Source organism: Lissotriton helveticus (assembly GCF_964261635.1).
Source record: "Lissotriton helveticus chromosome 1_1 unlocalized genomic scaffold, aLisHel1.1 SUPER_1_unloc_14, whole genome shotgun sequence".
NCBI lineage: Eukaryota > Metazoa > Chordata > Amphibia > Caudata > Salamandridae > Lissotriton > Lissotriton helveticus.
In genome coordinates this window covers 1,876,612-1,884,654 of record NW_027611653.1, presented here as the reverse complement: position 1 = coordinate 1,884,654, position 8,043 = coordinate 1,876,612, and the positions used below count along the sequence as shown (strand labels likewise).

General features: G+C 42.3%; 1 pseudogene; it reads right to left on the bottom strand.

Annotated features, from left to right (window-relative positions):
- Positions 1-4,546: 4,546 nt before the first annotated feature.
- LOC144805545 (uncharacterized) lies at positions 4,547-7,647 on the bottom strand (annotated as a pseudogene).
- Positions 7,648-8,043: the final 396 nt, after the last annotated feature.

Sequence of the window (8,043 nt, the reverse complement as noted above, 5' to 3'; positions counted from 1 at the left end):
CCAGTTATTACCGCTGTGCTTAATGCAGCCATTGTATCTGGATGCCCTAGGTCGTGGGGGGTCTCTACGATAGTTCCCGTGTTTAAAAAAGGGGACCGTAACAGTACGTCATGCTACAGACCTATATCTTTAATTGATTCTGTGGTCAAAGTAGCGGGGGGGTAATCTTGAACAGATTAACAACCTGGGCGGAAGAGCATAATATAATTTCCCCGATCCAATACGGTTTTAGGCCAGGTCACTCCACGATCTCACAGTGTCTCAATTTGTATATGGTCCTGGGAAAATACACCTTGGCACGTCAGGGCACAATACACATGGCATTTATGGACCTCTCATCAGCCTTCGACGGTGTCAATCGGGCTAAGCTTTGGGAGGCCATGGGCCACATGGGCGTGGAGCGAAATCTAGTTAACTTGCTGGCAGACCTGCACCAGGACACGAGGGCCAACGTACGTTACTCCCAAGAGCTAAAGCTAACAAGGGATTTTGGTGTTCATTGGGGTGTCCGGCAGGGCTGTATTTTAGCTCTGCTTCTTTTTAACTTATATATTAATAATTTGGAGGACAACCTTTTAAACACCGGAGCAGATTACCTATATGTTGGGCGCAAAGGACTTCCCGTTTTACTATATGCGGATGATGCCATTTTGTTGGCAAGGACAGCAAAAGGGCTTCAATTGTTACTTGACTGCTTTCACAGTTTTATGAAATCCCGAGATCTCGCCATTAACAACACGAAATCCTTTGTAATGAACGTAGGGAAGGGCTATAAGAAGACGTTCTCATTTCATGTTAATGGGGAGAAGATCCCTACCACAAAAACCTTCTCATATCTGGGCATCCTGTTTGATAACCAGCTGAAATGGGGCCCTGCAGTCCAGAGGAAAAGGGGGGAGTTAATTCGGGCTAATGCGGCCATTTTTAGCTTTGCTAGGAAAATGGGCAATCGCCCAATTGCTGCATTGCTAAAAGTTTACCAGGCAAAGAGCGTGGCGGTAGGCTGCTATGGGAGCGAGTTTTGGGGGCACACAGTAACTAATGACCTGGTGATAGCAGAAAATAACTTCTTGAAACAGCTGCTGGGGGTCCCAAGGGGAATGGCCAGTTTTATAGTGCATGAAGAACTAGGCGTCCCCTTCTTAAGTGATACACTAGCTCTACGACCTTTAATCTGCTGGTTAAAGTGTTGGCTAAACAAAGACCTGCCACTTAATCACCAACTTCTGAGAGAAGCCCTATCCTGGGATAATATGCACAAAATCCCGTGGCTTAAATACTTGAAAGACTGCTTCTCAGAATTGGGGCGACCTGAGCTTTTTACAAGACCAGGGGGCATATTACCAAGCAATAGCGATAATTATCGCTATTGCTTGGTTAGAGACAAAAATTTACAGCTGAGCTGCGGTGATTTTTATCGCAGATAAACCTTGGTATTACCAAGGTTTATCGCAAATGCGATAAAAAACGGCCGCAATGCATGAATATCGCTGAGAAGTCCGCGATATTCATGCATTACCGAGCTAATGCTCTTAGCCATGTTATCTACCTCCCATTGGATAACATGGCTAAGAACTGCTCAGGGCAGGTGTTAGCTTTTAGAGAAATTCGCGCTTAGGTTTCCTGTCGCTAACATCTTGGCACGCCCACTTTGCATGTCATTAGTGATAAATATCACTGACATGCAAAGTGGGGCCCAAGATGGTCGCTATCTCCTTCTAGCTGTCGCTAACTGGTGTTAGCGACAGCTAGGTAATAGGGAGATAATTTTATCTCCGCTTTCTTGGCTTTTAAAGCCAAAAAAGCAGAGATAAACCCCCTTGATAATATGCCCTCAGATTCTATCAGCAGATCTGATGTAATATATGTGAAGAAAACCTTTTCCCTTTCTCGGTATCTACATCGAGAGGAGGTGGAACTGAATAAAAGCAGTGTCCAGACATATGTTGTAATAAAATCTACACCCAGTATGGAACCGTATTTGTCTTGGCCAATGTCGGGCTTTGATCGATTTTTGTTAACCAGGTTCTGTCTGGACCTTTTCCATTTATTGCTTGCAGTTCCTAATGGGAGCCACCGAGGTCAAGTGCTACCGTCCTGCGGCTGCGACAATGTGTCTCCGCAGGACTTGGTGCACTTTCTATTTATTTGTCCTTATTATGATATACCTCGGAGGCTTTAATTAAAGCCTCTCCTTAAAAAAATGAATTTTACCCAGATTAGACCTGCACTTTGTTATCTTGCTGCTAACCCACGACTGCACTTTATTTGTAACTGGATTTTTTAAAACTGCCACTAAAATTTAGAAACAGCATGGAGGGATAAATGTTTAAAATTGTTTTTAACATTGTACTGTTTATGGTGAATTGTGATTTTTAAATTCTAGAAGTGGTTTTTAGAACGATTTAATCTTTTTTAAAATTTTGTCTATTGAACTGTGCTTTTATGGTTGTTTGTTCGAATAACCGAATAAAGACTTTGAATTTGAATTTGAATTTGACTAATAGGTCGTGTTTTTGGATAGGATAGTGCTTAATTGATCCCTTTTTCTGTAATTCTGCATTTGCAAATCCTTTGGATTTGCTTTAGTCACTCTTGGTAGTGTGTGACAGGGGTCTCCCTAGCACTCCGATTAGATTATTAATATCTTTCATTAACTGTGTATCCCATAATACAATTTCACTTGACACGTAGGTGAAGGTGCGGTTATTCTCCTTTAGGGAACACCACTACCTAAAATTGTTTTTGCGATACTTACATGGTGTTAATATCATTTTATTTTTCCTCTAGGGTGACGCTCCTCTGCGTTAGCGGAGGAGCCGCCAATGCAGACCCAGCTGTGAGATTTGCTGCTGTGAGCGTCAGTCTACAAGCTGAGGCTCAAAGCTCCAACCCAATGATTATTACCAGTAACAGCAGAGCTGTCCCTGGGAGGGTACAAGAAGTATCATTTGACTAGACTACCAGGTGATCAAGATAAGAGATGCAGGCTACCAAAGGTATTGCTTGTCTTCTCGCCTTTTTTGGGTGCCCAAGATAAGCAATTGCCAGCACTTTGACTTGAATCGATTGTCACCCGACACTGCTGAACTAGCTGGGAATAAACATGCCATCACCCTGCCTACAGAGGCCCCTCACTTTTGGTGGTGAGTGGCCTCTCTACCTTCCTTGCTGTCCTAATTTATATAGTTAAAGTATTTAAATGCAGCTCATAAACAAGCTCCAGGAGGGACCAACACGCTGTGAGTTGATTTGTGTTATGCTTTTAATGAAATAAAGCACTGAACACCTTCCCAAGCAGTGACAGGGCAGCTTTTGGATTAAGGAGTGTTAATGGGGGGAGAGTTTCTGGTGTGTAAAACGGCGTGGTCCTGCCATGAGCCTGCACTTCCTTCAATAGTGCCAGAAATGCCTTTTTGCACCGCTGTTTCGAGGAGGTCGGTGAAGCAACACAATGCTGTGACACAGCCATGAAATGGTGCGGCTTGGATCCGTGCAGCCTTTGGATTAAGGACTGTTAACGGAACCGTGTATGGCTACTACTCTGATGGGTTTTACCTTTTATAGCTGTATTGGACATTGTATATGATTGCCCACTGGGGCTATATTAGGCTGTTTAGTGAACTATAGGTCTCATCATGCATCTGCATACCCACGGTGCAAGTACTTCTATTGTAAAATTAAGATTGTGAACTGCCAACAGTGTATGAATACCGTCAACTATGATCAAGGTCTAATGATACCGAAACGTGTCAGAAATGGTGCAGCTTTAAGACTTAAATAAAAGGAAGTGAAGCCATAACGTGTGTGCAGCTTTCTCTCACCTTGGGGGGAGAGTTTCTGTGTGACTTGGAAGCTGATTTTTTCTCAATAAAGCCCTTGTTTGAGATTACCTTACAGGCCTCGCATTATCCTCCACGCTAAAAGAGATGGGAGCATGGGGTGTCTGGTCATGGAAGGTCATTTACATACAAAGAGGGGTGACAGCCTGTTCACAACGCGCAGCACAACTTGTTTACGTAAAGTGTTTGTACACAGAACAGGGAAAAAGTCTTGTGTCTCTTTTTTTCAGTTTCTATAATATATCCTGCACCTCGCTCTCTTCTTCTGTTTCTCTCATTTCAATTCATCGTAAATTACTCAAATTCACTATTGCTTTATCAGCGCGGCACAAGTCGGGGGTAGCCACAGTTTGAAGGGGTCCCCCCCACTATCATCTAGAAACAGGACTCAGTTCCACCTAGCTCCTTAGCCTGCGACTGATAATTGTTACTTTGTGCCCCAGCACTGCAAACACAGGCATCTGAGTGTTTGTGTGAGTGGTGCAAGAGAGGAACAGAGAACTTGACAAAATTAGTCCTTCTATTGCTTAATACATTGTAAATGTGAAACACTTTGGGGCTTAGGGGCTGGAAAAAGGATAATGTCAGGAAACAAAGGCAAATTAAAAGCACATTTTATTTATTCGCTGAAAACTGTGTAAAAATGTAATTTCCAAGTTCCACATCTCTGTTTAAAAATATTTACACTTTCAGTCAATTCCGAGTTTAGTTACAAACTGATAGTGGGAAAAAAATGCTGTATAAAAACTGAAACGAAAAACTTATTTGTACGTTATTTTATGTTTCTTGTTTTTTAAACATGCCGTCAACCTTTCACGTGAAAATTATTATGAGGGCCTGACATCACTACATGTGGCGTCATTGTGATTTGCATATGATAATGGGCTCCATCACTATTTTCCTTACTTGTGCCCTGTTTATTGGCATGACATGGGTCTATAGGTATTAAAAATAAACATATAAATTATCTGCACTGGGCCACCATACCCATTCCAAGGCTTTGCTGCCGGAGGATGGTTAAGGGGATCCGACTATTAACTCCACCTACACCTACTTGGAAGTTCTAGCCTCCGACGTTGATATATTTTCAAGAGTGAAAAGTGCAGGTGTCCATTTTGCAGAGCTGCAGCTTTCCGAGCGCAAACCTCCCACATTAACAATTTCAGGGGCTCCACAAATGCCAGACCACAGGAGCAGTTTCATACAGGGAAACAGTAAATACGGTCAAACAATAAAATATAAGTATAATGCTGAACTGTAGTGCAGAAATCTCTCCGACTCCCAGGCATTACTTTTGCTTACAGACAGAGCCAGGCTTCCTTGGCTGGTAACATAACACACATATAGTGCTAATATGTCTTTACCCTCAGATTAAATCTAGGGGGACCCAGATATATTATTTAAAGAAAAAGAAACAACCATGTTCATGGAAAGGGTCCAAAGTCTCAGGCAGCACGGATGCAGCAATGGACATCTGGATTTCGCTGGCACTTTTGTAAAAATCGCGGCATTTTTACAAAAGTGCCGATTTCGCGGGCACTTTTGTAAAAATCGCAACATTTTTACAAAAGTGCCAGTTTTGCTGCAAAACTGGAAATCCTGGAGGGTCTGTCTAGAAGGGTGGAATGCTACCCCCGCCACCAGAACTGGTAGTATTCCAAAGTGTTTGACACCTTACACAACATGTTTCGATAAAGCCAATCCAAAGTTAGCATTTAACCACGAGGATAATAAGGCACTGAAGAGTACATGGTATGGCTATATCATAGAACAGCTATATGGAGATGCTTCCGAAAGCTGCAGAGTGGCTCAGCTCATGCAAGGGCACCCTCTCACATAAAAGTGGGGGTGACCATAGGAAGCAGACCCTACTCTCCTATACTGAAGTCGCGAAAACTACTGTCACATTCACAACAATGATAGGGTTTTTCCCCCATGTGTGTTCGCTGATGACTTTGTAGGCTTGATAATTGACTAAAGCACTTTGTACATTCACTGCACTTGAATGGTTTTTCTCCCGTGTGTGTTCGCTGATGACTTTGAAGGTATGATAAATGCCTAAAGCACTTTGCACATTCACAGCACTTGAATGGTTTTTCTCCTGTGTGTTCGCTGATGATGCCTTAATGCTGAAGAGTCGCGAAAACTACTGTCACATTCACTACAATGATAGGGTTTTTCCCCCGTGTGTGTTCGCTGATGTCTTTGAAGGTGTGATAATCGACTAAAGCTCTTGACGCATTCACTGCATTTAAATGGCTTTTCTCCTGTGTGTGTTCGCTGATGTCTTCGAAGGTTTGATAACTCACTAAAGCACTTTGAACATTCAGTGCAGTTGAATGGCTTTTTCCCCGTGTGTGTTTGATTATGTCTTTGAAGGCTTGATAAGAGACTAAAGCACTTTGCACATTCAGTGCACTTGAATGGTTTTTCTCCTGTGTGTGTTCGCTGATGACTTTGAAGGTATGATAAATGCCTAAAGCACTTTGCACATTCACAGCACTTGAATGGCTTTTCTCCTGTGTGTGTTCGCTGATGTCTTTGAAGGTTTGATAACTCACTAAAGCACTTTGCACATTCACTGCACTTGAATGGTTTTTCCCCCGTGTGTGTTCGCTGATGACTTTGAAGGTGTGATAACTGACTAAAGCACTTTGCACATTCACAGCACTTTAATGGTTTTTCTCCTGTGTGTGTTCGCTGATGATACCTTAATGCTGAAGAGTCACGAAAACTACTGTCACATTCACTACAATGATAGGGTTTTTTCCCTGTGTGTGTTCGCTGATGACTTTGTAGCTTTGATAAACGACTAAAGCTCTTCCCACGTTGATTGCACTTGAATGGTTTTTCTCCTGTTTGAGTCCGCTGATGATACCTTAATGATGAAGAGTCACGAAAACTACTGTCACATTCACTACAATGATAGGGTTTTTCCCCCGTGTGTGTTCGCTGATGACCTTGTAGGTATGATAATTGACTAAAGCTCTTCACACATTCACTGCATTTAAATGGCTTTTCCCCTGTGTGTGTTCGCTGATGTCTTCGAAGGCTTGATAACTCACTAAAGCACTTTGCACATTCAGTGCACTTGAACGGCTTTTCCCCTGTGTGTGTTCGCTGATGTCTTCGAAGGCTTGATAACTCACTAAAGCACTTTGCACATTCACTGCACTTGAATGGCTTTTCCCCTGTGTGTGTTTGATTATGTCTTTGAAGGTTTGGTAAGAGACTAAAGCACTTTGCACATTCAGTGCACTTGAATGGTTTTTCCCCTGTGTGTGTTCGGTTATGTCTCTGAAGGAGTGATAACTGACTAAAGCACTTTGCACATTCAGTGCACTTGAATGGTTTTTCCCCTGTGTGTGTTCGCTGATGTCTTTGTAGTTCTGTTAACCTACTAAAGCTCTTGACACATTCACTGCATTCAAATGGTTTTTCTCCTGTGTGAGTTTGCTGATGACGCCTTAATGCTGAAAAGTTACGAAAACTATTGTCACATTCACTACAATGATAGGGTTTTTCCCCTGTGTGTGTTCGCCGATGACTTTGTAGGTATGATAATCGACTAAAGCTCTTCCCACATTCACTGCACTTGAATGTTTTTTCTCCTGTGTAGGTTTGCTGATGAAGCTTGAGATGTGATGTCAAACTAAAGCTCTCGCTGCATGTGTATGATTCTTCTTTCTTGGTTAGTGTCTCTGAGTCGGGTATATATTTGTCTACATCCCATGACTGCATTTCCTGATGGGACAACATGGTTGATAAAGCACTTTGTGTTTTTCTCACACACTTTATATGTGTGCAGTATTTTGCATGTTTGCTCTGTTTTAAAAATAAAATGCAATAGCCACCAAATATTTGCCACACTCCTAATACGTAGGAAGCGTCTTTGTGGGCGATTGTACCTTTAGATTTGATAATGGCTATGTACACTTGCGGGTAAAAATTTATATTCCTTTTGGCCGCTGCAAATTAGGACATTCTGTTGTATTGTAGATATAAGAACTCCTCTTTCCTTTACCCGTCAGTTGTCTGGCTCCGCTCTGTTGTGCTCTTCTCTGGTTACTGTGGTTTGGCCACAAAGAGTTTACAATTCTCCTAGAGCACGGAATGATTGCTTGTCATCATTTTATAAAACAAAGCACTGTGGTAATCACATCATACCGCCCCATGATCAAAGCTGGTGTTGGACACTTGT